Here is an 18,696-nt window from a genome sequence, read left to right on the forward strand (position 1 = left end):
TGCACTGTAAATTATTATTTAACTGGCAGGAGATATGTGACTGCCTCGCTCAGGTAAAACAGAGGGCCAGTGAGCAAAAGTTTCTTCACAACTGGGACCTAAAAATCATGAGAGTTTTTGTTCTGGCACTAACCACCATATTCTGCTTAACCTATCTTAAAAAGGTAAAGGTAAAGGGACCCCTGACCGTTAGGGCCAGTCGCGGATGACTCTGGGGTTGTGGCGCTCATCTCACTTTAATGGCCGAGGGAGCCGGCGTTTGTCCGCAGACAGCTTCCGGGTTATGTGGCCAGCATGACTAACCCGCTTCTGGAGAACCAGAGCAGCACACGGAAACGCTGTTTACCTTCCTGCTGGAGTGGTATCTATTTATCTACCTGCACTCTGACGTGCTTTCGAACTGCTAGGTTGACAGGAGAGGGACCAAGCAATGGGAGCTCACCCTTTCTGGCTGCTCTTAACTTGGCTACTAAACTCATTAACTACTCATTTAAACTACTACTTACTCCTATGACAAGAAATAGAATATCAGCCTACTACCAGTCCAGAACCAACCCATGCAAAAAGACAGAATGCACATATAGGTGAAAATGAAACATCCATGCAACAGTTTGCAGCCCATGCACTGGCTGTCAAACAAATTAAACAGATTAAAACATAGTTAAGCCTCTACAAAGGGGCCTTCTATGTAAACAGAATTACTAAGAGAAATGTTTTTTTACAGTGGGAAGGGGTGGAGGTTATTGACTTTAACAGAAGCTTGCAGACTAGCAGATTTTTTTAAAAAAAATCCCTTTCACACTCCAAGCAATCCTTTATTTATAAGCTTAGCGATACTGAATACAACACCCAGGGTTACATCAAACTTCATAATTTGTGACTGCCACACATATGAGTTTGATATTTCTATTTTCCACATGAAATACTCACACCCTTACTGTCAAATAATGTTTTTAGGTACCAAAGTGTGAAAAACCTGGTAATCTATACATGCACTTAAAATGTCAGAGAAGGGATTTAAAATTCTATGTTTTTGGTAACACAGAGGAATGTTCTCTGAAAGCGTAATACTGCTGCTACGCTTAATTGCTGGGATATGGGCACATACAAATATGGTTCATAGGAGTCTCCCAGAGCCCAGTAAGCAAACAGAAGTGCTGGAAAGAGCTTTTGTGCCCCTTGCCTGGCTTACTGGGCTCTCGGGTGGTTGCATGAGGGCTCTGGAGCTCCCACAAGATTTTGCAGGGCTGTCCAAGATCCAGTGTGATCTCACAAGAGCATCCAGAATCCAGCCAGCATGGATATCCCGCCCCCTTTATTTTTTGTGATACGCATTAAGCTGTAATCGTGGAAGTTGCAATTCTACTTCCTAATATTCTATTAGAATATTCTAATATTCAGTCCTAATGAATATTTAGTCTAATATTCAGTATTCCAGAAAAGGAAAGTAACTTCCTCACAGTGAGACACCATAACATGAGTACCGTATATGACCCTTGACTGCAGAGGTGCATTCCTTAGACGTGGGTATTACAATAGATTAGTTAACATTTCAGTGCATTCAAGCACATTTCCTACTCCTTTGCCATGAGAAAGATTAAGGAAAGTAAAAATACACTTTTGAGGAAATCAAAGAATAAAGCTGTTAATCTAGTTGTCTGCTGGAAAAGCTTTTCTGATTTACGTCAAAGTAGTCTATATAAAATATACTTTCCTTTTTATAAGATAGATGAACTGAAGCTGAGAATAAGTGGATTTTATGCACCCAATAAAGACAAAGCATAAGGGAAATTAATGGAGCAGACATTTGTATTACCATAGAGACAAATACAAAAGACTTGAACAAGCACAAGGAAGTCAATGGAATTACTACAAATGTTAAACAGTCACTGAATAACCATCTATGTCAACATCTTAGTTCATGATGAGCCTAGACGTGGCTTATCCTAGCTACAAATCAATGGATTTTTTAAAAAATCTATTTAGAATTTTAATACTGTAGTCAGAATTCTAAGTCATAAGTTCTGATGCATAGGATTTAGTGCTCAGAAAATGAAGAATTGTATGACAGTTAAAATGCATCTCAGCTCCCTGAGAAGCCCTCTTCTGGGCTGAATCCAGCAGAATAAATCTCCTACTGCTCACTCCTGATAAAATGTGCGTGGGTGGTTATACTACAGCAGTGTCTCTAGCCCTCCCTTCTGGTAAATGCTCCCAGTCATTTTTCTTACACCCACACATGCTCTCTAGCTTCTCACACAGAAAATTAATGACGCCTTTCTGACATTAAAGGTGCAGTAGAAATGGGACCTCTTTTTCTGTGTATGTGCTGTATAAAACTCTTCTGCCTCTGAAGTCCTTAAAATGTGCAGTGTAAGAACATTAATTTCATATTGTCTTCCTAAATGCCAAGCCAAAACTTTGTCTGCTGCTGAACATATCAAGGATTTATAATGCTCTAAATCAAGGCTATTAACCTGTGCTGACCAAAAGTGAAGATTTGTTTTTTAAAAATGTCACTCAGTAGACAAGAGGGAATTCTTAATTTTCCTCACCATAAAATATTTAATATGCTTTTCAATTGCAGTGGTGATCCAGCAGCCAATAGGCTTCATCCCTCTCCCTTTCATTATTTGGCCCACCTGGCATCTCTCAAATTTTCCAGAAGCTTCAGCAGTGGCAGTGGTATCTGAAATAAATCCAGGAGCCACATCTATCGTTTAGGGGAAATAGGCAAAGCGGTGGATACCACCGCCATACTAGACTCAACAGAGAAGAGACTGCCCTGTGCAGCATTGTGATGGGGAAGCAAAACATCCTTCTCACTCTTTCTCCCTATGGGTCAAACATGCCTGTGTGGAAAGGAGGGTATATATGGCAACATTTGCTTTGAAGGGATTTCTGCTTCCTCCCTCCTTCTGCACTTCTCCTTTTGGCCAAGTGTTCTGGAAATAGGAAAGCATGTTCCAGTCCACTACCCAGCAATAAACGGAGCAGATTGGAACACTCCTCCTTGTTCTGTGCCACCAAGTAACTTACCAAGCACATAGCCAGTTCTCAAGCCAGGGGCAGTTCCGTATCTCTCTTTCTTTTCTTCATTTTTTTTTATTAATTTTCCAAAAAAATTAAAACAAACAGACATACAAACATACATACATCCTGTTTAAATCTTAGTAACATTATTAAGTGACTTCCTCAAATCCCCTTGATTGAATTTCATTATATATCATTTTCCAAAATCAATTTTCTCCAGAAAATTCACTTAATCACTTAACATCTTTCGTTCTTTCTAATTTAGCTTTAAACATCTTAAATCTTATCCTTACATATTTCAATCCTAAGACTATCTAATATTTGCAAGCTTTTCCAATTAAATTATCTTGACATATTTAGCTAAATAATCTTTAAATTTCTTCCATTCTTCCTGGTACTCCTCCTCCTTCTGGTTGCGGACTCGTCCTGTCAGGTCGGCCAGCTCCGAAAAATCCATCATCTTCATCTGCCAATCTTCCACTGTTGGTACTTCTTGTGTTTTCCAATTCTTTGCTAACAAAATTCTTGCTGCAGTTGTGGCATACAAAAATAATTTAACATCTTTCTTGGGCAAATCCAAACCTGTCATTCCAAGAAGGCCTCTGGTTTTTTCCTGAATGTATATTTCAACATTTTTTTCAATTCATTATAAATCTTCTCCCAGAAGCCTTTCACCTTGAGACAAGTCCACCACATATGATAAAAGGTACCTTCTTTTTCTTCACATTTCCAGCATAGATTATCACTATTATGATAAATCTTTGCTAATTTGGCAGTTCTGTATCTCTTGCAGAACCAAGGAGAAAAAAGAAAATCCTGGAGTGAGGCAGCAGCCCCTCTCCAAGCAATCTCTCCTTCCCCCTGAAATGGTGCAGGTTCATGCATATGCACACTTTTCATGCACTCAGTTGTGTATTTGCGCTCTAGTAATTTCCACTTCAGCTACAGTCACCACAGGCATGTGCCCCTCCACCCTTCCCCACAGGGAAGGGGCAGTGAGGGAGAGGGCGACGGCAGTCGGAGGGTGTAGAGATTCTCAGATCCTGCCCAAGGAATAAAACTGATGTGAGCGAGCGAGGAACAGGCAGGTGGTGGTGAGCACTCCCCATGTGACAGTTCTGCTGGCCCAGAAGAAGAAAGCCAAAGAGGGTGAGTAAGTGGGGGTGGTGAGACACTCGGAGCGGCCATGCAGTGCCTGGCCTCATCATGACAGTGGCAGCAAGCCGGCACACAGAAGCAGTTTCAAGCCGTCTTGCATAACTAAAGGTAGTAAGTAAACAATACCGTTTTTGTACAATGTCAGATTGCTTTTAAACGGGAAGCAAAAATATTGTCACAATGTTAGTTTTGTTATATACATGAGCATTTCCTACCCTGAATGTACTTCTCTTAGAAAACCCAACGTGCAATAATTGAAATGGCAACCTCTTTCTTTTTACAATTTTCGCCAGCTTAGAAAGTTCACACTGACATATTGGATTGTGTCAGCCTTCAGCTTCCATTACATTTGACAGGCTTATTTCCGTGTATTATGTTTGCAGAAAAGATGATAGATGACCTTATAAAAACAAAAATGTGGATAGAGAACATTGGGTTTGCTTTTATTATACATGGGAAGACCGGGCGCACAGGATCATTATGTCCAACACACCATTAGAGCAACACAAGATGGCACGGATCAATTGTAAAACTACTTGCTGGCCTCAAAATGTCCATCTGTTTCTTAACTGTTAAACTTTAAATGTATTGTTTTTAATACCAACTGGGACAAATAATGTTAAGTGGGTACTTGTGCCATGTATGTGTGTCCTTTCCCAACACTGCAATTTTTATTCCACTTATTTTGTCCAAAGATTAGGTACATTATATAATCACATCAACACTGTTATATAAATTAGGCTGAAATATAATAACATGTATCCAAATGCATCTAATAAAAGCAACAGTATTTTATGTTGGTCAACGAGAGCCAATGTGGTAATGTGGGTAGAATGTTGGACTTGTACTAGGGATAGCTGGATTCCCATTCCAACTGCTTTCTTCACTATCATTCTGCTTTAACTTAAGAAACATGAGGCATTCCTCTACAGGTGAAGTGACTGTATCATGTAAGCATCACACAACTCATTCCTAATGAAGCCATTTTTCTGCTCTATCAATGCTGTACTTTCAGGGTTATTACAAATGTTTTGAAGGCAAATGCTTCAAGCGCCTGGTAGGAGGACTTAATTAGACAATAGTCAAAAAGAGTGCTAGAAGGAGCCAAAGCATGACTATGACTAATACTTCCCACATTGCCACACTCCACTCAGACTACCTTCAATTTACTGTTTTCCTTGTCAATGATTCAAATGAAGCAAGCTGTTAAACATTCAACTTTTAGAAGTTGTATGTTAGCACTTCAATATACTATTAACAGTTTTAGAGATCCTGAGGACATAAGGCCTTGTATATTTTTCTGTCTGGGTAATACCTCAAGAGATTTACTGCAAGCAGCTCTCAAAAATGATAAAATCGTTTTTTTAAAACTCAACTTTCTGTGGATGATTGATTTCTTGCAGCAGGAGTAAAACTACAGAGACAAGAAAGATCCATAGCAAATCTATCTCTGTACTACAAAGTCAAAAGGTGGTGGTAACATCATTAAAACTTTCACAGGAAACCTCCACAACTTGAATTGTTTTGCCAAGGAACAACTTTCAAACTTCCCAAGAGACAAAAATGAATTTCCAATACCTTCTTGATAAATAGAAGCTTAATATCACATTATGTCCAACAACTACAGTGGTACCTCAGGCTACAGACACTTCAGGTTACAGACACTTCAGGTTACAGACGCTTCAGGTTACAGACGCTTCAGGTTACAGACGCTTCAGGTTACAGAATCCAGAAATAGTACCTCGGGTTAAGAATTTTGCTTCAGGATGAGAACAGTAATTGCACTGCGGCGGCGCAGCAGCAGCAGCGAGAGGCCCCATTAGCTAAAGTGGTACCTCAGGTTAAGAACAGTTTCAGGTTAAGAAGGGACCTCCAGAACGAATTACAGTGGTGCCCTGCAAGACGAACGCCTCGCAAGACGGAAAACCCGCTAGACGAAAGGGTTTTCCGTTTTGGAGGTGCTTCGCAAAACGAATTTGCTATGGGCTTGCTTCGCAAGACGAAAATGTCTTGCGAGTTCCTGCGATTTTTTTCCGCTCCCCACCCCCTTTTTCTAAGGCACTAAGCTGCTAATAGCCTTTTAGCAGCTAATCCGCTAATCCCTTAAGCCTTTAATAGCCGCTAATAGCCGCTAAACCGCTAATAGCGCTAATCCGCTAATGGGGTTGCTTCACAAGACGAAAAAACCGCTAGACGAAGAGACTCCCGGAATGGATTCTTTTCATCTTGCGAGGCACCACTGTAAGTCCTTAACCTGAGGTACCACTAATAGCTACAGGGAGCTAAGCCATGGTTTGGCTTAGCATTATGTCCAAATCCTGGGTTATGGTTTGCGTTCCCCAAAACAAATCACAAGCTATAAGCTTAAGGAGCCAGTGGTTAGAGTGTTGGACGACCACACTGGAAACCAAATACCTGCTCAGCCATGAAGCTTACTGGGTGACCTTGGGCTAGCCACCACATCTCATAGCCTAAACTTTGTGAGGGCAAAATGGAGAGGGAGAGAACCATGGGTGCCACTTTGAGCTCCTTGGAGGAAAGGTAGGATAAAGATGTAACAATAAACAAACAAAGGAAAACCTTGTCCACAGCTTGTTTTGAGGGAGACAAACCATGAGCTCACAATAGCATAAGAACCTGCTTGATCTGCACAATAGTCCATCTAGTTCAGCATCCTGTTCCCACAGTGGCCAACCAGATCCTTACGGGAAGCTCACAAGCAGGACCCAAGTGCAAGAGCACTCTCCTCCCTGCAGTTTCCAGCAATTCACATTCAGAAACATACAACCATCCAACCATGGATCCAGCCATCATGGGCAGTACAGTGGTACCTCTGGATGAGAACGGGATCCGTTCCGGAGTCCTGTTCACACCCTGAAGCGAACGCAACCCATGTCTGTGCATGCGCGGGTCATGATTCGCCGCTTCCGTGCATGCGCGTGACGCCATTTTGAGCGTCTGTGCATGCGGCGAAACCCGGAAGTAACGCGCTCCGTTACTTCCGGATCACTGCAAAGCACAACCCAAAAAGGCTTAACCTGAAGCGACTTCAACCCGAGGTATGACTGTATTCACTGATAGCCTTTAAGTCCATGAATCTGTACAATCCTATTTTAAAGCCATCCAAGTTGGTGGCTATCACTGTCTCTTGTAAGTGTTAGTTCCATAGTTTAATTATGCACTGATAAAGAAGTACTGTCTGTCCCGAATCCACCAACATTCAGCTTCATTGCCTTACCATATGCTCTAGTGTTATGGGAGAGAGAAATTCCCCATCTACTTTCTCCATACCATGCATAATTTTATATACTTCCATCATGTCACCTCTTTCTTGCCTTTTCTCTAAACTAAATAACCATGAATATTCCCATCTTTCCTCATAGGGAAGTTGTTCCATCCCCTTTATTATTTTGGCTGCCCTTTTTGAACCTTGTTCAAATCCATAATACCCGTTCTGAGGTGAGGGGATGAGAACCGTACACAGTGCCCCAAATGCGGTCACACCGTGTACAGTGGTACCTCGGGTTACAGGTGCTTCAGGTTACAGACACTTCAGGTTACAGACTCCACTAACCCAGAAATAGTACCTCCGGTTAAGAACTTTGCTTCAGGATGAGAACAGAAATCGTGCTCCGGTGGCGCGGCGGCAGCTGGAGGCCCCATTAGCTAATGTGGTACCTCAGGTTAAGAACAGTTTCAGGTTAAGAATGGACCTCCAGAACGAATTAAGTTCTTAACCAGAGGTACCACTCAACTTTCTGTGGATGATTGATTTCTTGCAGCAGGAGTGAAACTACAGAGACAAGAAAGATTCATAGCATTTGTTTAACAGCATTATGAGAGTGGCAGTATTATTTTCACTATCTTTCCTAATGATCCCTAGCAAGAAATTCACCTTTTTCATAGCTGTCGCACACTGGGTCCACAACTTCATTGAGCAATCTACGACAACCCCAAGGTCTTCTTCCTGGTCAGTCACTACGCTTTCAGAAACAATGGGCATGTATGTGGTTTTTTGCCCTGGCATGTATCACTTTATCTGAATTAAATAATACATTATTTCACCACAACAGTACTTGCATAATAAGAATATCAGTTCCACCATGGTTTGCAGGAGTCAGCAGTAATACAGACACAGACATGAATCCACTACTCTGGGCCTTCCCAGCTGTTTGTTAGGGTTGCTCTCAAAGACGTCACATGAGGGTTGCATTTTTAATACAGTGGGCATTCATTTGCAGTGAAAAATGTTGTGAGTATACATGGCAGCATTGAGATAATGCATTATCACCAATTAGTGTCTGCAGAACAGGCTGCTGTTAAATTGTACAGAAGCGGGGGCCAGTGCCCAAAACTAGGAACCCTTATTAAGCAAGACAGTTGGTTTGGTCTGAATATTTTTATGCTGTTTTCCAACAACCAAGGTGAGCTCAAAGCAGCTCACAACAACAATAAAGCATTAACAAAGATAACACTTCCTAATTGAGGGGGGAAATACACAGTAAGTACAATAAATGAATCAAAACAATAAAATTACAATAAATGAGCCAAAACAGTACAAACCACAAAATATGAATCCATCAGTCCTCTTCACTTGAATGACTGTTTGCTATCACATCTAAGACACCTGTCACCAAGTGCACCACCTGTTGGGTAACTGCTACTCTAGGCAAGCTGAATTGAAGAGGTCACCCATGCTACAGCAAACCTGGACAGGTAGAAGAAACACCCACAGCATTCCATAGTACAATCAGAACTATCATAAAATAACTAAAGAAACTCACTATTTATATCACTAGTTTCAATGCAATACTGTCCACAAAGCAACTCCCTTTCCCAAGACAAGGTCAGAGTCTAGACTGTTGTGTACCATAAGAAGATGGTGAGTACACCACCCCAAAATAGCTTGCAGGGGTAATAATTTAAAATGAAATCACTTAGAAGGGTACACACACATTTTGCTTCATAATTTTCTAGTAGGGCTGGAGGGCAAAAAAACAATTAAGGAGAAAGGGCTGAGCCATCAAAGGAAGCAAAGACCTTCAGATGGCTGAATGTGGTAAAAGTGAAGGAGTAAATATATAAAGGTGTGTGAATGTTATATAAAAAAGGTATACATGGATATAGCTATTGTTTATGACTAGCCATATTCTGATAAACCAGCTGAGGGGGATATTATCAAGGTCTTTTAAAAAGAAGAAGCAAAAACTCAATAGTACTCAGATGCTTGACAGTTGAAGTACTCTGTATTTCTGGAGATTCTCAATGAAGCTTGATGGATCTTGTTCAAAATCAATATTCATTTATAATGACATCATACCGGCTCTCATTAACTACTGCAAATTGGACTTGCCCAAGTTGTTCTGTTGCAGTTGGGAATTTAATTGACTGTACAATGTTGTTTCTCTATGCTCTAATATTGGACTATAATATTTTACCTACTTAAAGTTTATTGTAATGAAATCATTTTATAATTTCCATAACGAATGAAGTGAGAGCAAGTGTACATGCCCCTTGAAAATAGATAGCAAAGATTAAAGCAAGTTGCTCTGCCTCAGATCAATTAAGGTACTTATAAAGAGATCATTTAACAGCAGCAAAATGAGCATGGCCAATACAGGACCTCAGTCAATGAGTAAAACAAGGTATGGTTTTTAAAATACTTTTTACTTGCTCTCATAGGAAGCCAATTATGGAAGCCATAATCAGCAATATGCAGTTTCCCAGTCAGAGCTACTTCTTTTCTTCTTCCCACAGCCAGCTGCCTCAAGTATTCTGCCCGTTCTCTACCCCTTTCTACGACTTAAATTATTCTACCAGGACTAAGAGACAGTTGTCTTTAGCATGCCCTTCCAGGGCACTTGGGCCATGGCATCTGACTAAGTGTGCTACATGGTTGACAGTAGGCCTGATCATGGTGACAGCAGCCTGCAGCCTTCAATCATGAAGAAGAAGAAGAAGAGTTTGGATTTGATATCCCGCCTTTCACTCCCTTTAAGGAGTCTCAAAGCGGCTAACATTCTCCTTTCCCTTCCTCCCCCACAACAAACACTCTGTGAGGTGAGTGGGGCTGAGAGACTTCAAAGAAGTGTGACTGGCCCAAGGTCACCCAGCAGCTGCATGTGGAGGAGCAGAGACTCGAACCCGGTTTCCCAGATTACGAGACTACCGCTCTTAACCACTACACCACACTGGCTCTCCAATCATGTGGATAATCCCAGTGTTAATGCCCCACCATAGGTCTATGCTTAATCACACCATCAGAGGCTACAGACTCCTGCTTCTACCTCACCACGCTTAGTTTTATGTTACAAAAATAGCCTTTAATATGTGCACGCACAGGGGCATGCACACACACACACACACACACACTGTACTTTATATTAAACAAAAATCAATGTCAAATGCATTTGTCATTGTTTCTTAACTGTTGCTTTGTTGAGGTCTATATGACCCCAATACATTTAAATATATATTTAAAGCAATGTGTTATTTGCAGACACAGGAGTCAAGTTGAACTGCAGTCCTTTTAAGACCCTAATCTAAGGATATTTGCCAGAATTTATTTAACTTCAGGAAGCAATTGCCTGCAGTATTACAGGAATATCACACGTCGTAATGCTATTGCAGTCAGTCAAAATCGCAATGCCCAAATTTTAAACACCTTGCAGATATTAACAATAATCACTTAAATCACATATACACTAGTGGAGGGGGGGGTGGAACCCATCGTTGTAGAGGTCTGTATTTATTTTCTTCCAAGAGGTAAGGTGTTCTAGAAGAAAGCATTGGAAAATTATGATACTTGCTTTAATTACAAATATACAAACCGAATGGAAGATGGCAGGATCCCCAAGAACATACTCTATGGGGGAGCTGGCATCTAGGCCTGTTGGCAGACTAACTCTGTGTTACAAAGCAGGCACTGTAACTCTCCAATGGTTTAACTTTACCCCCAACTTTACTTCCATTGTCTTCAGAGACAGACGGATACCAACGACAAGCATAGCATAAGTGGAGGTATAGAAATATCAGACAGCTGAACTGCCTCCCCACATCAACCACAGGATGCTTTCATACCTTCACTCAGTTTTCTCTCTTCCTCTGTCTTGGCCTCTGTCCCAAATGTTGTTCCTGTTCTCACACACACACACACACACACAACCTGCCTTTAAATTGAGAGGTTGGGACGTGTTACCTTCCCCAAACTTACTGGCTTTCCCATTGCAAATGCCCAGAAAGATCTCTGTATAATAAACTGATAAAGATTACAAACCAGAAATCTATGTAACAAAATGTATCAATAGAAGGTACCTATTTGTATGGGAGAGACTAAAAACCTACAACTGGGAACACAAGTCAGGGTTTGTTTGTTTTTTTAATTTCCTTGTTCACAGAATTTATATATCACCTGTCTGCAACATAAATATGTTTAAAAATACAGAACAGTCATTTAAGTGATTGCCTACCAAAGAGATGCTTTAAACCCCTGGTCTTCAACTGGTGGGTTTGTGGGCTAGGGGCTTGTGGCCTGATCCAAGGTGGGTCATAACAGGAGTAGTACCACCATGCAAATATATGCTAAAAGATGAAGAAACCCAAAAAAACCATAACTCAAAAAAACGCAACCTGAAGCAGCTGTAACCCAAGGTATGACTGTACCTGCTTTAAACAACTCCATAGGTCTGTGGACATTTTTTAAAAAATCTTCAAGCGACGTCTGAAAGTCAAAACCAAGGATTCCTGCTGGATCTCTTCTGGGAGAAGGGCTCAGGTTTCATGGACTAAAATTGCTCTGGGCCTTGTATAACAGCTCAGGTTTTGAACCTGGCGCAGCAGCACAGGAGCAGCCAGTGTAGAAGTTTTAACAGAGCTGTTACATGCTGCTAGCCGTCTGCCCCAATCAGCAATCTAGCTGCTGCTGCAATCTGCACCAGCTGGAGCTTCCAGATCAGGCCTGAGGGCAGCCGCACATAATAACACCTGACCTTCCTGCCATGACATTGGTATCACCAGGAGCTGCAATAGAGTTACCGTATTTTTCGCTCTATAAGACACACCAGACCACAAGACGCACCTAGTTTTTGGATGAGGAAAACAAGAAAAAAAATATTCTGTATCTCAGAAGCCAGAACAGCAAGAGGGATCGCTGCGCAGTGAAAGCATAGATCCCCCAATGATAGTACACCTGATTGCAGCCATTTAGGAGCCCAAGAGACAGCTAGGGACATGGTTTCCATGCATTTCTCCTGTGCACACTAAAAGGAGCTCTATCACACTGGGCTTGCAATATCTGTGCAGCCTCACAGGAAGCTGCGTGTGCCAGAAGGCCAGAATGACTATGACGTTACCATACAACACATGGCTTCTAGAGTGCTTGAATTTACAATGCTTCAAAACTGCAGTCAGCAATTAAACCAAATCTCTTTGCAGAATATTTTTTTGAAAGACCAAATGTGAAGAACTCAGATTATTTCAAGTCAATGACAGCGGCTATCTACACTTATTATTCTGCAATGTTTTCTATACAACCATTATGTAAAATAGCAGTTTATATTTGTAGTACTTCTAGCGTGAAATCCTGTCAATCATAATGCTCTGTAAAATTACATATATGCACATCCATCAAAAGGTTGATGGATTCATACCTCCAAGGGATTAAATGTTAAAGAAGCGATTTAATACTCCGAAAAGGTATGTTTAAATTATAAAGCAATTATCCATTTTCACCTAATCCATCTTGCTGCTTCCAGAAATAATATTCATGTTCTACAACCTCCATCTACTAAAGCACCAACAAAAAATTAGGAAGTTTTCACTATACACCAGAATTACTATCTTGAACCAAAAAAGCAAAACTGCTTATAAGATATAATATACTGTAATCAAGCTCTGTATACAGGTTTCTCATTCAATTTTTTTTTTCTTTTTCTGTTTATTTGCTCTGCTCACAATACTTCAGAAAATAATGGTTTCAGATGCTTTACATGTGCTTTATTTGATATTTAAACCTTGGGAGGAAATGCAACCTTTGTTATAGAACATCTTGTCTTTAATAAAATGCAGCATATATATATTTTTTATTAAGCTCCTACAACTGTAATGTTAATGTTGTTTTACAAATATTGTTGCACAGTGGTTGGAAGCCTGAATGTATTTTAATACAATATAATACAAATAAAATCATGTTTTATGTAGCAAAATAAGAGTGCTAATAATGACATTTGAATGTTGATAATAACAACAGAAAGTTTTCTGTAACCTTTTTTGTTGCTAAATAAGAAAGTGGCTATATTGATCTTTTTTTTAAAAAAACTGGCTTGGCGCCGAGGGCCTTCTGGCAGTTCCCTCGCTGCGAGAAGCCAAGCTACAGGGAACCAGTTAGAGGGCTTCCTCGGTAGTGGCACCCGTCCTGTGGAACACCCTCTCACCAGATGCCAAAGAGAAAAACAACTATCAGACTTTTAGAAGACATCTGAAGGCAGCCTTGTTTAGGGAAGCTTTTAATATTTGACGGACTATTGTATTTTAATGTTTTGTTGGAAGCTGCCCAGAGTGGCTGGGGAAACCAGATGGGCCAGATGGGCGGGGTATAAATTATATTATTATTATTATTATTATTATTAAATTAAATGGGTAACATTTTGGCTAAACAAGCAAACTACACTAGAAGCTGAAGCCTGAACCTTTCAACCCAATGGTTTGTCCTCTAACCTTTCAGACCCAGAACCCACTTCTAACCAAAACAAGCATTTGGGCACCCATTTCTTAAGTCTTTTTGAACATTTCTGCATGGCAGTAGTGCTCCTGCTGCAATCTACCTTGGATTGGGCTGCGACCCACTAGTGGGTCCAGTTAAGAGCAGTGTTCTAGCTTACTATGAAGCCTAATTGGATTCCTCTGCTGCTATTGCAATTCCTTATTACTCAACATTTGCATCACCTCATTTACTATTATAACCTTGGGCTGTCAGTTGCCCACTACTGCTATTATGGAGAAACACATAGACTAAGGAAGTACTGAGAAGGAAAAGTCACCCAGGCAACTGTCTGCAAGTTTTGCCTACTAACAGTATGGCCTGCCCTGCAGATGGGCCAGTGTGCTGCAGCTTCTGGAACACAAACAAGGAAACCCCAGGGGTAGGGGTTTGCCCAAGACTGGCTACACCTAGCTTTGCTCTGGCTCATACTAGAATAAATATTTGCAGGGGTAGGAGTTTAGCTTCAAGACAACAAACCTCTCAACTGTATTGCCCAAATTTAGGCCTATAAAACTTGAGACAAATGAGTTACCCCCAATTCCAAAGTTGATGCTAACATTTTCTTCATTTTTTTATTTGCTTTCGCTTCTGAATATGAATCTTAAAAAGACAGCTGTGTGGTTGAATACTCTCCCCATCTAACTTCTCATTGATATGCAAAATCCTATGTTTTGTTTCTGAGTTTTGGATATAGAACTTCTCCCTTTTTCATCAATTATCTGCTCTCTTAAATATAAAGTTGTGATCTTGGAAGTTTCGTAGCAAACTCATTTTGAGAGCTATAGAACAAACTGCTTGACAATCGTGGTAATAATAAGCTTTTGAATTGCTATGATTTCTCCTATACTATATGAACTGGCGTGAACTCATTTTGCACAATAGAATAGGCAGGGGACAAAATCAATGGTTTTCAGCATTGCGATGTTCAAAAATTGTATTTGCTGAGCCTAAGTAACTACTGTAATCCAAAGAAAGCAGGAGCAATGTACAATCCATCTAGTACCTTAGCTATAGCTCAGAGCATGAGACTCTTAAACTCAGGATTGTGGGCCTGAACCCTACACTGGGCAAAAGATTCCTGCAATGCAGGGGGTTGGACCAGATGGCCCTCGTAGTACCTTCCATACTGATTGTATGTATATATAAATAAGCAAGACATTAATGTTTGTAGAAATATCAATATGGGCATGATGTATTGATTGGAAAGACAATTTTGAATCATAATTATCATCGTGCCGTGCCAGCATGCTGAAATCTATTCTAAATTAGTTTATTACAGGAGAAAGAAACACATGTTTATATCCAACAGTGACTATTCAAGATAAAAACGGTCCAATTTTTATTTCCTTAAGCTCTCATGCCATTACTTAAGCTCTCATCCCTTTTGGTGACCATTGACAGCATTACAGTGGATGCTTGTGTTGCAAACGTGATCCGTGTGGGATGCACATTCACAACCCGCAGCGTTTGCAACCTGCATCTGTGCACGTGCAGGTTGCGATTCAGCGCTTCTGCGCATGCGCAAAGCGCAATTTAGTGCTTCTGCACATGCGCGACCACCGAAACCCAGAAGTAACCCGTTCCAGTACTTCCGGGTTCGGTGGTCCGTAACCCGAAAAAATGCAACCTGAAGCATCTGTAACCCGAGGTATGACTGTACTTTAGAATACCACAACCAATTTTCACATGGTAGCAAGAATGAAGCAAATTTCCATTTTCACAGTTTAAATAATTCTGGTGACCACATATCATAATTATCCTGTTTCTTCCTGCACCTATACACAGATTGATAAAGTATGAGCAGCAAAATTCTTACTTTTATAACATAGCAAGTACTCCCAGCTATTTGTCAACATAAAATATGTGCATAGTTAGGCACTTATTTAAAAAAGGGAAAAGGAAACTTGTTCCAAAATACTGACTAGAATAAAGTAGGATGGAAATGGAGAAAAACCAATCTGTTCTTTCCACACTCTTCATGGGAGGAAGCAGGAACATAAGGTGTGAAGAAGCACAAACCTCTGTCAATTGTGGTACATTGACTATAATTATGTAATAAGCTAAGGCAGTATTGGGATATGGGCTGCTGATACCACAAGCGAATGAACAGTGAATCTTCTTGTGTAGTTATCCTCTGTAGTTCTCAGGAACAGCAGATCTAAAGGTAGAGGTATTCTCTGAAGGGAACCAGCCTGAGCTGGAGTAGAAAAGCTCTAGATACCCACACACACATCTGCCTCTTTATCTATGGAATATTATGCTGACAGACTTGCTCCACAGCAAGTAGTCAAACCCAGTGCTTGAGTGATACACTCCTGTAGATGTACCCCACACTACTTATACTGGCAGATAACCATACCTGGTGGGGAGTCTCTCTTTTATGCAACACTTAGGAGGACAGAAATCGTCTAAGGGTTTTTACCTGGCAAACCTAGACCTAGTAGGTGCTTTAGAATTAGCAGACCTCTTATCACATTGATGGGATAAGAACAGTAGATTCACAGACCAAGATGCACAAGTCCAAGGAACTAATTTTGAATGCAAGATAAAATAGTTCTGACCTTATAACATAAATGTTCCTACTGCGTTATCTAGATATGCACACAAAGAGGCTTCACCAGGGGCTAATGTACCAGTAGTTAAACAAACCATTTGTAGCTGCTGCCTTATTCTAACCCAAAGAGAAAAGATTGTAGTAAATTAAAATATAGTTTCTTCTAATTTGATCCATATGGTCAAACAAACTGATACTCATTTATGTTTGCTATGAAAATATATTTCCTAATGAGACAATTGCATTCCATGTAATATGCAATTTCATTTCTCCATTACAAATCTAGCAAATCTTCATAAGTTTTTCTGCAAACAGAACCTCTGCCTTTAAAAAAGCCTTCCAAATAAAGAGCTTAAATAGAATAACTCAGGTACATAAAACAGACATATTTAACAGAGGGACACCACAGCTGACATTTCCTAAACCACAATTTATTATCTAGATCCGGAACAGAGTGGTCCTTTAACCAAATGTTGGTGAATTATACTATGATTGCCATAAAAAGAAAATGCAGTGTACCTTGGAATCTATTGTAATAGAGATATGAATTTTAAGAGATTTTGAAAATGGAAAACATGAATAGCAGGAGGCAATACTCAAAGGTACATAAGCATCACTAGTCTGGTGGGGAAATGCACATAGTGTGTTGCTGCACAGAAGCCAAAGGGATATGCCACCTTGGGAAATGTCTGACAGTTGCTGTCACTGAAGCAAAAGTACCCAGGATTTGGTTTACGAGTTAGACTATCAGACCAAGGCCCAAGCATCTCATTTTCAACAGGCAGCCATCCAAACATCTTTGGAACATCTTAAGCAAGGCATGAAGGATCTCCTTTTATTTGTCCCTAGCATTTAGTACTCCAAATGCTACTGTCATGAAAGCTCCGTTTAACTATCATGGCTAATAGACATAAATAGTCCTGTTTTTGAATTTATTCATGCTTATAAGCCAGTTGCTATCACCACATCTTGTTGGCAGCACATTTTCCTTTAAATTCACACTATCATTTTGAGTTAAAAAGTAAGATTTCTTGCTGTGAGCTGTATTAGTTCATTGTCTAGAACTATCATTTGAACATAATACCAGAGGGGGGAAAGCAAGGCAAGATAATCTAAATCAAATACTAAACCATTAACTGTTTTTGTTTTAATTTCCACAATAACCATATTACACAGTGCAGGCAAATAAATAATGAAAGATGGGAACAGCTGTATGTTCAGTGTTTATCACTGTTTTTAAATCTCTATTAATTTTCATGCACACCACAAGCATCCAAAGTAGCAGGAATGTTAGTGTATTGCAGCAAAACAGCGCGGTGATCCTATGCATGTTTAATCCGATGTATACCCAACTGTGTTTAAAGAGACTAAAGGCATAATCCTAACAATCTACTCAGAAGTAAGTCCTACTGAATTCAATGGAGCATACTCCCAGGTAAGTAGGATTAGATTTGCAGCCTTACTACCAGGTAATTGTGTATAATCCTATTCACGCTTACTAGGAAGCAAGGACCACCATCCACAGTGGAGATTATTTCCAAGTGGACATGCATAGCACTGGATTATCATGGTTCTGTAAAGACTAAGACATTTATTGACACATATGCTTTCGTGACTAGAGTGGACACATAAACATGGCTGTCAGGTACACAGGAAAGGCAAGCTGTTTAAAGTGTACAAAGCAATCGTTTGTGTTATAATCTGCAGCACATTTGACCTCATGGGCAACCCTGTATAAACATTCTTTCTTTTTAAAAATACATTACAAATCCTTATACTCCACAGAGCTCCCAATCATCTTTCATTTAGATAGCTGATCAGATCCACACCTGTCAGCTTCAGTAATAGTGCCGCATCAGGTACTCACAGATCCTTCCCCAAGTTCACTATGTAAATATTTTCCAGAGCCTCAAGGAAAACAGTCTAGCTCCAAAATCAGATAACTGAAAACTTCTCTTGATACTTGACATCCAGGTTGGTTATTTTTTTGCTGTTGTAAGACCTCACCTTTTCACATCCCTTTTGTAAACTGAGGTTTAATATCTTGTCAAAACAATGTACAATAAAATTGCTTTCACACAGGATCTAGCAGTCACTATTCACATTTTGTGGAAACAACTATGATAAATAGGACTAAAATCCAAACACTCCAGATCTGATGAAGTTACCCTCATCTATTTGGAATAAATCT

General features: G+C 40.2%; 1 protein-coding gene across 1 annotated transcript in view; it reads right to left on the reverse strand.

The window, feature by feature from the left end:
* SYN2 (synapsin II) overlaps positions 1-18,696 on the reverse strand; it is a 141,884-nt gene that overhangs the window by 121,484 nt on the left and 1,704 nt on the right. The gene's annotated exons all lie outside the window — the stretch shown is intronic.

This window comes from Podarcis tiliguerta (genome assembly GCF_965153285.1).
Source record: "Podarcis tiliguerta genome assembly, chromosome: 2".
Classification (NCBI taxonomy): domain Eukaryota; kingdom Metazoa; phylum Chordata; class Lepidosauria; order Squamata; family Lacertidae; genus Podarcis; species Podarcis tiliguerta.